This window comes from Ceratotherium simum, chromosome 29 (genome assembly GCF_057802395.1).
Source record: "Ceratotherium simum simum isolate JZ-2026a chromosome 29, ASM5780239v1, whole genome shotgun sequence".
NCBI classification, from domain to species: domain Eukaryota; kingdom Metazoa; phylum Chordata; class Mammalia; order Perissodactyla; family Rhinocerotidae; genus Ceratotherium; species Ceratotherium simum.
Window position 1 is genome coordinate 9,324,425 of NC_141928.1, and position 14,838 is coordinate 9,339,262.

The 14,838-nt window shown below is 53.7% G+C and overlaps 2 protein-coding genes across 16 annotated transcripts in view; one reads left to right on the top strand and one right to left on the bottom strand.

Annotated features, from left to right (window-relative positions):
• RALGPS1 (Ral GEF with PH domain and SH3 binding motif 1) overlaps nucleotides 1-14,838 on the bottom strand; it is a 331,037-nt gene that overhangs the window by 95,168 nt on the left and 221,031 nt on the right. The gene's annotated exons all lie outside the window — the stretch shown is intronic.
• ANGPTL2 (angiopoietin like 2) overlaps nucleotides 2,775-14,838 on the top strand; it is a 35,544-nt gene continuing 23,480 nt past the window's right edge. The window contains exon 1 of the mRNA XM_004423469.3: nucleotides 2,775-3,252. The gene's annotated coding sequence lies outside the window, so the exon portion shown is untranslated. The remainder of the gene's footprint in view (nucleotides 3,253-14,838) is intronic.

Genomic DNA, 14,838 nt, shown 5'->3' on the forward strand with positions numbered 1-14,838 from the left:
TCGCCTCCAACTGCCTCTCTCACCAGGATGGCTGCAACTGTTTCCCACCAGCTCCGGACGCCTTGTCTACAGGTCCCATCAATCCAGTCTCCACTCAAGAACTAATGTGGCCTTTTAAGAATAAAAGCAAGTCAGAACACTGTCTTGCTCAGAGCCTTTCGGTGGCTCCTGACTGTCTTTGGGATAAAGCCCCACCTCTAACAAGGCCTCATCTTCCGCCTCGCTCCTCTTCTCTCCTCCTCCAAACCGCACTTCTCTGAGCTCCTCAAAAGAGTTTCCTACAATTGCTCCTGCCTCAGGGTCTGCGCCCATTACCACTGCTGTGTAACACAGTACCACCAAAACCTGGCAGCCTGAAACAACCATTTTCTTGCCTTATGGATTCTGCAGGTCAGGAGTTCTGATATGGGACACCAGAATGACTTATCTCTGCTCCCCGACATCTGGGGCCTCAGCAGGAAGCCTCTCCAGCTGGGGGTGACTCAATGGCTAGGGCCTGAATCATCTAGAGGCATCTTTCCTCACATGTCTGAGGGCTGATGCTGGCTGCCAGCTGTGACTTACGCTACATATGGTCTTTGCATGGCAGCTTCCCGGTAGCTGGACTTTTCGGGCTCCAGCTGGGCTCAGGGCTCCAAAACAGAGTGTCCCATTGAACAAAGCAGAAGCTGCACTGCCTTTTCTCACCCAGCCTTGAAGTCAGGCCGTGTCACTTCCACTGCATTCTATCAGATACAAGTAAGTCAAACCCACCCAGATTCAAGGGGAGGGGCAGAAACCCTACCTCTCAATGGGAGGAGTGTCAAGGTCTCACTGTGGACTGGGAGATATTGTTGGGGCCATCTTTGAAAAAGCAATCTGCCACACGGTCTTTACACACTATTGTCTCTGCCCAGACCATCCTCCTCCAACCTCACCACCTGCTAATTTTCACCCATCCTTCAGGTTTCAGCTGAAGCACCACTTCCTCAGGGAGCCCACCCAGACTGCCCTGCCCAGGCTTAACCAGGCCTCCTGCTTAGATATTCTCCCGTGCCCAGCACTTCTCATGTACCCTAGTCTGTCTGTCTGTCTTCCCTCCTAACTGAGAGCTCTGTGAGAACACAGTCTTTGGTTTCCTGGTGTTGGCTCAGAGCAGCTTCCCAATAAACACATCCTGGAGAAGAGAGACAGAGAAAGAGAGAGGAGGAAGGGGAAAAAGAAGGAAATATGCCAGCCTCCAGGCTGTCAAGGGTGCAGCTCAAGGAGAATTCAGCCCCATCCCATGGGCTTCTGCCCCCAGCCTGCCACGGCCCCACCACCATGGCCCCCTACAGCCCAAGGGACACTCCAGGCCCTTTGGAGAATCCACAGTGTAGAAGGCACGTAAGATGGAGGGTTTCTGTGCAATCCAGCTATCTGGCTAATGTTGTGACCCGTAAGATACGGGGATCTTCTGGCAAAGACTCACCTTCTAGAAAGGGAAGGGACTGACAGATGGAAAGGGGAGAAGGTCTGAGCAGGCTACAAGAAGCTGAGGCAAAAGGAAAACTCTGCTCCTCCCAAGACAGGAGTGGCAATGCTGAGAGGGAGGAGCACGGAGGACCTGTTTGCCCAGGGACCAGGAACATGATACACTGTGCCTAGAGGTGGGGGAGAACCCCATTAAAGTTTCTCTCCAACTTTGTACCCAAATGTCATCACTACCACCACCATCACTAAAAAAAATTTTTTTTATAGGAAATAAGAGTCACCACCAGTATTTCAGAGGCTGGTGTCCAGGCAGAGGGACAAACTCGCATCCGACTGCTCCCTTCCCAGCACTTGCCATCTTCCCTCCTCTGCCTGCCTGTGCCGAGTCTGTAGGATTGCTCATTTTGTGGGGTCTAATGCTGTCTTCCTCTTTCTTGCTTTGACCCTATAAACATTCACGAGCTCCACTCAGAGACAGAGCTGGTGCCGAGGACCCCGATGGACTCCCATTACGTGTTCCTGAACAGCCGACGGGAGGTCACAGCAGAGGTTCTGGGAGTGCGACCCACGGCCCACCCAATTCGAATAATGAGTTCAGTCCACTGAGGTGTCCTTGCCCCATGCCAAGCCCTTTCCTGCGTGGCCTCCAGAATCCTTGCCACAGCCCTTGGAGGGAGAGTACGTCTTAGCTCATTTACTGATGCAGGAAGGGAAGCCCACAAAGGTGAAGTGACTTAGTCAAGGCCACTCAGGTGAGGCTTGACCATGACGGAGCATTTCCCCAGTGCTGCCCCCACCCCCAGCCTGTGGTATTTCCACTGTCCTAAGCCACTGCCTCCTGCTAACGTTCACAGCACAGATCCTGCTGGTTTCTGTGCAGACAGCCTTGGGCTCCCTCCCCAGGGCCTGGAGGTGAGAGGGAGACCTCCAAGGAGGGCAGCTGATGGGGAGGGGCTGTCTGTGCGGGGCTGCCCCGCCTGCCCACCTGGGGCTCTGTGGGGCAGTGCAGGGTGAGGGAGCGATCCAGCGGGAGGACCCAGCGCCCCACTGCCTGCACAGCTGGAGCGGATCTAAACCCATTACCTAAGTTAGAGGGGCAGCTCTCGGCCCTGACAGAGCACACCAGGAGCTGCCCCGGCTTTTGGGAGCAGGCGGGCCAGGGAGCGGAGCTGGCCAGGCTGCTCATGCCAAGAAAGGAGGGGGCCTGCGGAGGCCGCCAAAGCAGGCTGGGCGGGAGGGGCCAGGCCAGCTGGGGCCGGAGCTAGTGTGACATCACCGGGCGGCCCGCCTCTGTCTGGGGCTGAGGGGAGGCCGGGAGCCTTTCTGGGGCCTGGGGGATCCTCTTGCACTGGTGGGTGGAGAGAAGTGCCTGCAGCCAACCAGGGTCAGGCTGTGCTCACAGTTTCCTCCTGCAGCATGTAAAGGCTCCACAAAGGAGTTGGGAGTTCAAATGAGGCTGCTGTAGACGGCCTGAGGATGGACCCCGAGCCCTGAGCAGTGCTGCCTGAGTCCCCGACCTGCAGGGCATGGCACTGAGGCAGCCGCCGGCCCCTGCCGCGACAGAAGGCAGGTTGTGAACAGCCCCAGCAGGTCCCCCGGCCAGCCCCCGCCCAGCCCCGGCCAGAGCCCTGCTGTGGAGGCAGAGCAGAGCGAGCAGAGGCCAGTGAGGCAGGGCTGCTCAGCGGCCGGTCTGGCCTGCGACTCGGGGACCCCTCCTGGAGGCCATGGACAGGCTACCCCGCTGACGGCTGAGGTGAAGCATGTGAGGAGCCGCCCCGGGAGCCAAGCAGGAGGGAAGAGGTAAGGGGCCACCTCCATGGCAGCGAGGCACAGGGGGTGAGAGGCAGCTGGTCCCGTGTCTCGTGTCTCAGGGTTCAAGAACCCTGACCCCTCCAGCTGGGGGTGTGTGCGCAGCTGGACCCCAGATGGGGTCACTCTTGCCTTCACTTGGAGCCAAACAAGGCATCTGCCAGGGCAGGACCTGTGGACACTTGGGCAGAGGGTGGTGTTCTGGGGACATGAGATCATGGGCTGGGGTTTCGAGGGCTTCATCAGTAAGCCCCACTCTTGTTCAGACAAAGAGCCTTTGGGGTGAAGGCAGGCGGCTCCTGGGCACGGCTCGGCAGCGGGAGTGTGTGCGTGAGTGTGTGCTTGTGTGTAGGTGTGTGCTTGAGGGGGGCAGTGGACGGAAGGAGCCGCAGACAGCAGGGGTAGCCCGAGGACTTCGGAAGTTGTTTTCAAGTTTGGGGTTCCCGTGTACCCCGGCTAGAGACTGTGCCGAGGCAAAGGCAAAAGCAAAGCTGTCCTGCGGAAGCCGGGAGCGCTTGTTCAGCCAGCTCCTGGAGCCGAGCCCTCTGCTCACACCCTCAGCTGGGAGGAGAGGAGCGGAAGGGTCCAGCGCTGGAAGGGACACGGCAGCCAGAGATTTCTGCCACTGTCACTCGGGGCAAAGTGCTGCCCTGGTTTTCCCTGCATGTCCGAGGACGCCTGCTCTCTCCTAGCACTGGACAGTGCCCCAGGTCTCCAGCAGGCTGTACCTGGCTGGGAAATAGGGGAGGCCGGCTTCCCGGCACCCCACTGGGGGACAGCGCAGGCTCCACATTCCGAGTCCCTTGAAAGCGCTCAGCATTAGATAACATTTCCAAACAGAAATTCTTCACTGATCCCTCCCTTCTCCTTCTGTGATATGCGTGTCACGGGTCAGCGATTGCCTCCTCTGTGGGATTATGAGAGCTCCCAGAGGCCAGTTCGGTTACTTAGAAAAGGATCTCCTTTCACCGGGGCTCTGAGGAAAGTTGAGAATGCCACTTCCGAAGCTGGCCAAACACTCCCCACATGTATTTTTCCAAATTGAGCCCGAGTAAGATAGTGCTCATGAGCGAGGTTCAAATCCTAGCTCTTCTCCTTATGAGCCAAGTGACTCCGACAGAACATTAGCCTCTCTAAGCCTCGGTTTCCTTTTCTGTAAAATGGGATAATAACAGCACCCACCACTTAGTAACAGCCAACACTTATGTTGCACTTACTCTGAGCCAACTTACCCACTCATAGAATCCTCACAAGCACCCTGTAACACAGTATTGCTATTCATCGCCATTTTACAGGTGAGGAAACTGGGGCACAGAGGTTAAGTGATGTGCCCAAGGCCACATGGTTAGTGAGTGCCAGCCCAGGAGGAGCACCAGGATCATGTCTGGGAAGGCCTTAGCACAGTGCCTGGTATGCAGCAAACACTCAGAAAACATTAGTTACTGATTATTATGAATCGTAACAATCAGAATCTCAGAGAGGAAAGAGCAGAGACTCAGATTCTCTCTCTGTCCTGATACATCCTGCTAAGGTTGTCAGACAATCCCACAAGGATGAGCCAATGCTGTGGCCGCTATTGCCACCCACACGGGGGGTCCTCCCAGGAGCCTGAGAGGGGCTATATGTCTGGGGCGACCTGCAGCATGTCCAGGTCTTGGAAGTCCACACTAAGGAAGAGTGTAGTCGCACTGACAAAAGGACCTTGGGTGTATCCGACACCAACCTTATGGTAAGGGCATCCTACCACCCCCACGGGCACTACTTGTCTGCCTGCTGGTCTCCCCGCCAGAAGCGCGGTGGTAAGGAAAGTGAGTTATCTCTGTACTGCAGGAGGTCCACAGAGCAGGAGGACCAATGCCAGGCTTGTCCTGGGGTTGCAGAGGGACAGGCAAGGACCTTTTCCCCAGACCCCATGCCCATCACCAAGTCTGGCCACAATGGTGGCCAAGTCTGGTGCATCTTAGCCCAGGACAGTAACTTTTCTCCTGTGACCCCAGAGGTCTCAGTGGGCTCCCTGAACCCTTGGAAGTATTTTGAAAAGCTGACGTTAAATATTTGCTTCTCTAGCACAAGGCCTCCGGGGCTGCAGAAACTGTAGGTTTCCCTGCTCCAGCCTGGAGCCATGGTGGCTCGCTGTGCAGAGGCTCTGACTGACTTCACAGGCCTGGCTAACAAAAACTGGGATTAATTACTACTCAGTAAAGGCAGTCGTGATGGAACACACAAAAATGTGTGAAACACATGGCCTAGGAGGGGACTGTACGGTACTGCTGCAAGCTCGTGGGCAGAACAACTAAGCCATTTCACCATCCACCCTCCACCCCACAACGATTTATTAAGGACCCACTGGGCTAAGTAAGGCACATGCATTATCTCATTTCATCCTCACCACAACCCTAGGAGGTAGGTTCTTGTTTTACCATCCCAATTTACAGATGAGAAAACTGAGGTTCAGAGAGGTTAAGTAACTTGCCCAAGGTCACACAGTTGGTGATTGTGTGGGACCTGAACCCTGGGCAGTCTGACTCCGAAGTCCATGCCTTTCCCCACTTCACTGTACTGCCCTGTTCAAGGCATCCTGACTTCTCTTTTCCTGACCCTGTCACTGGGTCCCTGCCCAGTGCCCCCAGCAGCCAAGTCTGTTTTGTTGCTGTCTTATGGAATGCTGCACCACCCTATGTGAAAACCCCGATTCCAATGCATCATTTGCTTGTCACAGAAGCCTACCTCTGAGACAGCACAGGCCTTATTGCCAGCCCTTTTACAGACGAGCCTCGGCACAGCCACACAGTGTGCCTGTGGGAACGTGGTCAGGGAAAGGTAAGCCAACTCCAGGCCAGGCTGCCTGACATCAGGACCCCATGTGCCTGGAGCCCTGCGGTGCTGTCTCCCCACGGCAGCACCACGGAACCCTGGCACCAGCTCAGCAGGGCAGAGCTCAGGCAAACATTGGTCTCCATGCCTGAGACGCCATTCGTGCGTATCCTACATCCCTACTTGGAGACCCCCAGGGCTGCAGAATCGGAGCGCAGGTCCGCACAGTCTACACTGGGCCACACTTGAGCAATTCCTGAGATGACGTCAGGGAGCTGCCAACTGGTAGCTACGTCAGCGAACAGGCAGCAGCCCCACCCAAGGCAGGTGCATTCTGGCCTCTTTCTGAATCACAGGCCATTTCACCTGAAACGTCTCAATTGACAGCAGTCAGGTGGGGAGGAGCTCTGCTTCGTAGTGCCCATGGCTCAGGGGGAGGAGGCAGAAGGTGACTCTAATAATCACACAAATGCACAACAGTATGAGGCTTGTAAAGAGGGGCATGTGGCGCTTAGAGGGTCCTGCAAGATGGGTGCGACAGAGGAGGACACCAAGGCCCAGAGGATGCAGCACCTCTGCCAAGGTTTCTCCACTAGTGGGCCAAAAAGCAAGGATTCAGAACGAGATCTGGGCTCATTCGACCCTAGCCCGCTGCCATCCTGGGCAAACACACTGTGGAAATCTCAAGAATGAATCAATTCATTGAATAGCATTTCTTTTCTGTGAATTTATATAAAACACTCCAAATAGAGGGGTTATTCAGCCACTGACAACTTGGAGTTTGTGGTGATAGATAGGCCACCTCAGAACCTCATTCCAAGGGTAGTTTCTGTGACAAAACTGTATTCCTTCACATCAACTGGTTTAATAACAGTGGCGGGGGTGGGGCACGGTGTAGAACGTTACAATGTCCCGTTACACATTCACATCAATTGTAAGACACATTCTGATCACAGAAATGTGAACATGTTGCGGGGGGCAGGCCTCTCACAATCGAGCTATTGTGTTAGGTCTATTCTCTGGTGAACCAGCCTGCCTTGGGGCCAGAAGCCCCAGAGCCTCTATCTCCCCTGCTGCCTAGTCCTCCAGAAAGGCAGGCCCAAGACCACCTCAGAAAAGCCCAGAATGAACTCGGTTCTCATCTCTGAGAGATGCCTGAGGCCTTGCCCAGCTCCAGGAGTGACCCAAGTCCTGCCTGAGGTGGTCCCCCTCCAACCTCCACAAGGGAAAGGTTGTATCTCTTAGTCGCTGCTGAACCTCCAATACCCACTCAGGGTCAGGCAGAGAAGGGATCTGTGAAATGAATGAATGAATGAATGAAGCAAGACTTAGACCCAGACAAACAAGCCTCTCCACCCCAGGGTGCCACACCATTCCCCTCTGTGTTGTGCAACCAAGGTCTCTCTGGGATGCCTCCTCTCCCACTTTGTGCCCCCTGGCCCCCACCCTGGCTGGATTAGGTGCCCCTCCAGCACCATATGTCCCCCATCAGGACCCAGGTATCCTGCATCACAGAGGCCTGCTCTCTGTCTCCTCTACTACTGTGGGCCCCGTGAGGGCAGCGACCCACCTTGTTCCTGCTCTATCTCCAGCTCCCGCACAGTGGCTGACACCGGGAAATGCTCAGGACACACATTCATGAAATCCTTGAATTCCTATTCAGTAACCTGGGTGCCATCCTGGCTATCGGTATTCAAAGGGGGAACTGCCCTGACCCTGCTTTTAAGAAGCTTTCAGTCTGGAGATAGACAACCGGATGAGTATAAGCCATGTCTTGGGTGCTCTGATGGAAGCAGCCACAGCTGCTCCTGGGAGCTGGAGGAGGGAGGCGGCCCTCACTGCGAATGGACGGCTTCACAGAGAAGTGGACTTGTGAGGTCCACTTAGAAAGGAAGACAGCACACATCAGCAGGACACGGGGGAGGGTCCTGGGGCAAAAAGAACAGTGCGTGCAGAGGCAGGGAGGCAGGACAACACAGGCTCTGTTTTTAAGCAGGACGCTGGCACGACCAGATGTGCATTTTAGAAAGGCAGACCCGGAGCTGCATGCAATGTGGAGCACAGGGGAGAGAGTGCCCAGAGGCACGGGGGCCAGTCAAGACTGCGGGGAAGAAGCCCGCTCCTGGCGGGGGACAACCCTGGTTCCAAGCCCAGCTCCACCACTTGGTAACTCTCTGGCCCCGAGCAAGTGACTTCATCCCTTACCTCTGTTTCTTCATCTGTGAAATGGGGACAGTCACAGCCCCTGCCCTACAGAGTTGCTGGGATCAGTGAGGAAGGCACAAAAAGTGTTTGTCCCAGTGCTCCAGGGATGAGCCCATGCCTACAGGCCAAGGCGGCCTTGGTGCCAACCACTCAGCCTGGCCCAGAAGAACAGCTCTAGGCAAGGTCTGGATTTCCCAGGAAGCACCCTGGGGCAGCACTGTCGACTCAGTCCCTGGCTTCTCCCTCTCGTCTGAGGCTCCCCCAGTTCCACGGCTCCAGAGCACACCAGGCACTGCCGGAAATGCAGCAGCCAACTCAGAAGCCAGGCTCTGAAATGGCTTCTGCAGATTCTCCCCGCCTCTGCTCTGTTGGCTGAGGCTCCTGGCACAGAGGGCTCAGCACGCGGGCTTTGGGGGAAATCTCAAAATGGCTCCCGAATAACGCACCATGAAAAAGTAACAGCAGCATCCTTATCCCCCTGGCAAAGGCAACCAGCTCCCCACTGCCTAACCACATCCCCTCTTACCCTATGATCTCACAGTATGACCACAACCCGCCTCCTCCATGAACTCAGCTCTTTTCTGGAGCCAGCAACTCAACAGTGGCAGGAGCACGAGAGCCCAAGGCATCAGGCAGGTTCAACCCCCTAATGCCACTCTTCCAGGCAAATCTGTCTGATCCTGTACCACCTGCTTCTCTGGCTCATGCCTGTGGCCCCATCACCCATGAAAGGGCCAGACCCAGGCTGTAGCAATACACAATAGCTGGCTGTCTGGGAAGGCTAAATGGATGCAAGGCTGGATGGATGGACAAATGGCTCTTTTGAAGGTCTTATGAGAGCTGAGCTGGCAGGGTCTGGGAACTGGCTCCAGACTCCCTGGGTGCCCACACAGCCTTTTGGTGAGAATTGATTCACAGGATCCTCGGTTGGGAGGGGATGGCAGGTGGAGATGTGGCTATTCCCTCCCTGGCCTCCAGGCTGGCAGTGAATCACTGAGGACAAGTAATGCACAGTCCCTTCTCCAGGTTTTCTAAGGTGAGGATGCTGCTGCCCATCCTAGATGCCCATTCTGGGGTCTCACCATTTGGATGATCAAGATGTTTCTAACACCCAACAAAACTCACCCTTGTGCTGACCTGAAAGCCATTTCTACTAATCCAGTCAACAGTGACTAAAAAGCATCTGCATCCTGACCATTAAGCAAACAGACAGGCACCTTTTATTCATACTGGTTGGAGAGACAATCTTGATGGAAGTGAGGGCATGGACCTTGCAGTTACTGTCAAATCCCAGTCCTGATATTTACTCCAAGGGACCTGAGGCAAGCGACCTAACCTTTCTGGACCTGGGTTTCCTCTACCGCAAAATGCAGATAATAATAGCTTTCTCCTAGGTAAGGGGACCATATAATTTGTTACCCAATCAGGACACTTTTGAGAGTAAAAGGGGTGCTATTAATAATTACATGAGACAACAGGCCTCAACTGGGGCCAACCAGGATGCTTGGTCCCCTATTCACAGCGTTGTAAGTGCCAACGAGATAGAGCACAGCGGGGCACACAGTAAGTTTATGACAAACAAATGACGTTAGTCTACAACAACAAACAAATTCTATTGGTCATGTGGTCAGCTGGGCCCTCTTGGGCCTTTTGTTCTGGAGTTTTCCTTTATCTGGATCCCTCCCACATCCTGGATTACCAATTGGTTTGGGTACCACCCCTTTGGCATGCCACACATCTCAATCAGCTTTAGTAGGAAAAACTATATCAACTTAGAAGTTTACATTTTTCTCTTTTCTGTCCTGATGTTGGTTTGACAGTCATGGTTCGTGCTCAGGTCCATCAGACTCCCTCAAGCACAGCTCAGGTTCCTAGTACCCCAGAGCCCAGATGGCAGGGGCCAGGCAGGCACACTCCGGGCCAGGTGGCAGTTCCAGATTCCCTTCCCGCCTTGGCAGAGGCCCACTTCACCTCCTGTGGTGCCTCTGGCCTGGATTCATACCTGGCCTTCATCTGTGATCCCAGAGCATTGGTGCAGGGCTGGCTGGGGCGGGAGTGATGGGTTCTGTGACCCCTTCACACAGAACAACCCTAGGACTGAGGATGAAATACCAGTCTGAGAGCTGGATTTAATTCAGAAGTTTCCCTGGAGTCAGCAGTCCTGGGGATCCTAAGAGCTCTCTTGCTCTCCCCCTGCCTGGCGGTGGATGGGTCAGAGAATAATCTCTTTTGAGTCTCATGTCACTTCAGTCTTTTGTATCTATGCACTCAGCATGGTATATTTTGGGGTTCTGTTACCAGCTTTGCTACTTAGTAATTCAGTGACTTTGGGCAAAATGACTCACAGTCTTTGAATTTCAATAGTTTCCCCACCTGCAAATGGGGATAACTGTCAGCCCTGCCGTTAGCCTTAAAAGCATTTTTGTGCGATTTAGAAAATTGCTGTAATATAAATATACAAAACTACACCGACTATGAATGTAAGTTGTACTCTCCAGAGTTGCGTAGTGCACAACTTGGGCCACCATGCATGGCAGCCCTGAAATAACAGGGCTTCCCTCCCAGAGCTGTTGGGAGGATTAAAAGTGCTCGGGTCATAGTGATAATTGGCTGTAGTTATTATTTTTAGTATTTGAACTTTCTCATTCCTAACCTTTGGAGTGAGAACTCACAAGGGTACCCCGGGCCAGCAGCTTCTTCTGCAGGGCAGGACACACAGCTCCAACTTATAAAAACGATTCTCCCCACACGGTGGCTGCAGTGCCATGGTGCTGAGTAGGACATGGACACAGTGTGTGTGGCCCCACCGCACCAGGCCAAGGAGGGACGCTCGGAGCTGCCCACCGGAGGCTGGGTGGGACCCAAGCCCTGGGGAGGCTGACTCCCAGTGTGCAGAGGCCGTCACGTGGCTCGGTCACACCAGCCCCACTTGTGGGGAGGGAAACCCAGGCATAATGGAAACTCCTCACAATACAATGTGGAAAAGCAATTTCAAGAATCATTTTTATTTTCATTTTGAAGCCAAGGGAAACAGTTGGATTTGCTTTTCTTTGTTGGTCATAGAAAGAAACTGAGGAGCGCCACTTTGATTGGAGTTGAGTTCTTCTCCAGGCCTAAGATGGCTGGAATGCTGGGGGGTTATTTCTCTTGGGATGCAATTAGTTGAATAAATATCAAGAGAGCAAAAGTAAACAAACTCATTACTGCCCATTAAGAACTGCCAAACTAGCAAAAAACTGAGGAGGGGTGTGTGGAATCTTTAAGGAAAATAAACGACTCCAAGACCGAGGGCAGCGCAAAGAGCACAGCTTTTAGTGTCAGGCTGACCCAGGCTCCAGGCTGGGTCAGTTCTGGCTCTTATCTGCCATGTGCTCCTGGGCAGGTCACTTGGCCTGTCTGGGCTTCCATGTCCCCACGTACAATACGGGGGGAATACCAACCTGGCTGGATTACCCGGGACAGCGTTGTCAGGCAACCAGCACAGTACCCTACTCCTTCCCTTCCTTCTTGTAACCCAGTCGGCTCCAAGTCACTCCCACTAAGCCCAGATCCCATGGAAATGTAACAGTAAGAGCCAGAATCGTGCAGCTTCACGACTGGTCTCACCAGGAGCAAGGCCACCTTGAGCAAGACACCCAACACCTCTCTGAGCTCCAGTTTCCTCACCCTCAAATCGGCATGTTCTTACTAACCAGCTCTGAACGCTGTAACGATTCAATACGAGAATGTGTACGCAGAGGGCCTTGGGAACCTGAAAATCGGTACGAGTGTTAATTGTCAAGTTTGGTTCTCTTCTTACTCAAACAAGGGCGAAAAATGCTCTTTAAAGATAGTACAGTCTCCGCGTTCGCACATCTCTTGCCTCCCCGCTCTGTGCCCAGCGCTGTGTGAGATGCTGGGGACACCAAGACAGCCAGGACCCAGTCTAACCAGCGGAGCTGCAGGGCTGGGAGGTGAGGCCAGACAGACCTGGCCAGAGCCCAGCTCTGTGACACGGAACAAGCTCCCCCTCTGCAAAATGGGATAATTAATCATGGCACCTCCTCGGGGTGATGGTGAAAGTCCCGGACACACCACCTGTGCGTGGTCAGCGCTCGCCACTGTTAGTCCTGCTCTGCTGTCCACTATCGTGTTATTCCCATCTCTAGCTTTGGAAGCACTTCCATGTTCCTTACCTAGTATGCAAGGAGGGTTGGATCACCCCTTTCACAGAAGAGGCCCAGCCTCTAGGATCGCAAGTCCAAGGGCACAAAACTGTGCCCGGGAGGCTGTGAGAGCCCACACCTGGGAGGGGACAGAACTCAACAACAACAGTGCCACCCTGCCAGGTCTTGAGGCCTGGGAAGGTTTGGAACTCAACCCTTTCCTGGAGCCAAGTTGCCTCCCTGGGCATCTGACAGTTTCTTGGCCAAGGTGGAGGCCCTGGCCGGCATCAGCATTGGCCTCAGCACCAGCAGAGAGAGGTGTCTGTCGCCAGCTGCTGCAGGTGGAAGGCAGCAGGCAGGCCCACCCTAGCCGGGAGGGCAGCTCCTCCCCATTGTTTGGGCTGGGTATGGCTGCTGGTGCAGGAGCTGCCAAAGTGCATTGGAAACCAGGCAAACACTCACAAACTCAGCCTCGTTTCCACTAACGTCACTGTAGCCCTCCCTCCTGGCCCAACCCCAATCAGGGGCTCCCAGACACCTTTCTCTGCCTGGCCCGAAAGGCCTGAGCTGGCCATCAGAACCACACTTAGGCTTTCTCTTTCAAGTGGAAAACAGCTCAGCAGGGCCCTGGGGAGCACAGGTCTGCTTTGTAACTGTCCACTGGCTGGTACAAGGTGGAGCCTGGACCCAGGTTGCTCACCGGAGATGCCCCAAGGGGGCCTGGGGAAGACAAAACCCTCAGGTTCTGTGTCGTGATTGTTATTTTAGCGTAAATTAATGTGAAATCAGAAAGTGGCGATGCTAACAGTTTTTCACCACTAAAAACCAGATTAAGTCACTAAGCCTCTCTGAGTCTCAGTTTCCTCATCTGTAAAATGGAAATAACAACAGTATTTACCTTAAAAAGACATTATGAGAATTCAATAAAGTAGAAAACACTTGCAAAATGTTTAGTGCAGGGGCAGGTACACAGTGGGCACTCAGTAAATGGATGCTATTAATAAATATAATAAATGGCCTCCTCTGTGCAGCTCCCACCTCCACAGAGGCGAAAGAGGGGAAAGGTGGCGAGGTCATAATTTTAAATAAACAGGGAGGGCCTCACCAGGAAGGTGATATTTCAGCAAAGACCTGAAAGAAACAAGGCAGCGAGCAATGAGGAAAAGGAGTAAGAGTATTCGAGAGAGGGCACAGCAAGTGCAAAGGTCCTGAGTCATAAGTGTGCTGGTAGGCTCGGGGAACATCCAGGAGGCCAGTGCGGCTGAAGTGGTGTGAGCGAGGAGGCGAGGGGTCAGGGATGAGGCCAGGGAGGGAGCAGGGCCAGATCAGGAGGTCCTTAGAGACTCGTTAGCTTTTTCTCCAAAAGGAGGAGCCACCGGAGGATTTTAAGTAGAAGACGGACGCAATTTGACCTTTTTTTTTTTTTAAGTCTTCTTTTTTTTTAACTGGCTTCTGGGTCGAGGACAGACTGTAGTGCGCAAGGGCAGGAGCAGGGCGACTAGTTAGGGCCTGGTGAGGGGTGACAGTGGGTAACACCAGGGTGCAGGGAGGTGGGGAGAAACAGTAGGATCCTGGGAATATTTCCAGGATACTGCTATTATAATTTGGTGGTGAATTGGATGTGAGACAGGAAAGAAAGAAAGGAGTCAAGGATGACTTCAAGGTTGTTGGCCTGAGCAACAAGAACGGAATTGCCATTTATTAACAAAGGGAAAACTGGGATGGAAAGGTTGGATGGAGGTGTGGGGAACAGCAGGTCCATTTCTGGATAAGCTGAGTTTGAGACGTCTAGTAGACAGTCGACTGGAAATGTCAAAGAAGCGACTGGACGTACCAGTCTGGAGCCAGGGGGGGTCCAGGCTGGACAGATAAACGTGGGAGTTCTCAGCACTTGAAGGTAATCAAAGCCACAAGACTGGACGAGATCACCAAGGCAAAGAAGAGGTCTGAGGACTGAGCTCTGGGCCTCCCAGGACAGGAACAGGAAGATGAACCAGCAAAGGAGACTCAGACAGAGCAGCCAGTGAGACAGGAGGAGAGGGTGGCACTCAGGACAGGAAGTCCAAGAAGGGAGTGATCAACCATGTCCCACAGTATGGAGAGGCCAAGAATTCACGAGGACCAAGAACTGGCCATTTGGTCTGGTAAGTGGAGGCCACTGGTGATCTTTCTAGAGCGCTTGGAGTGAAGCGGGGTCCAGGCTTGACGAGAGTGGGCTCAAGAGAGGACAGGAAGAGAGGGATGTTCTGGAAACAGTGTAGGCAACTCTTTGGAGGGCTTTGCTAAAAAGAGGAGCAGAGAAGTGGAATAGTAGCTGGAGAGGGGATGTGAGGTCACGAGGATTTTCTTTAAGTTGAGAGAAATAACAGCATGACTGTAGGAAAAAATGTGATCATGCAGGAGAAATGGGGAG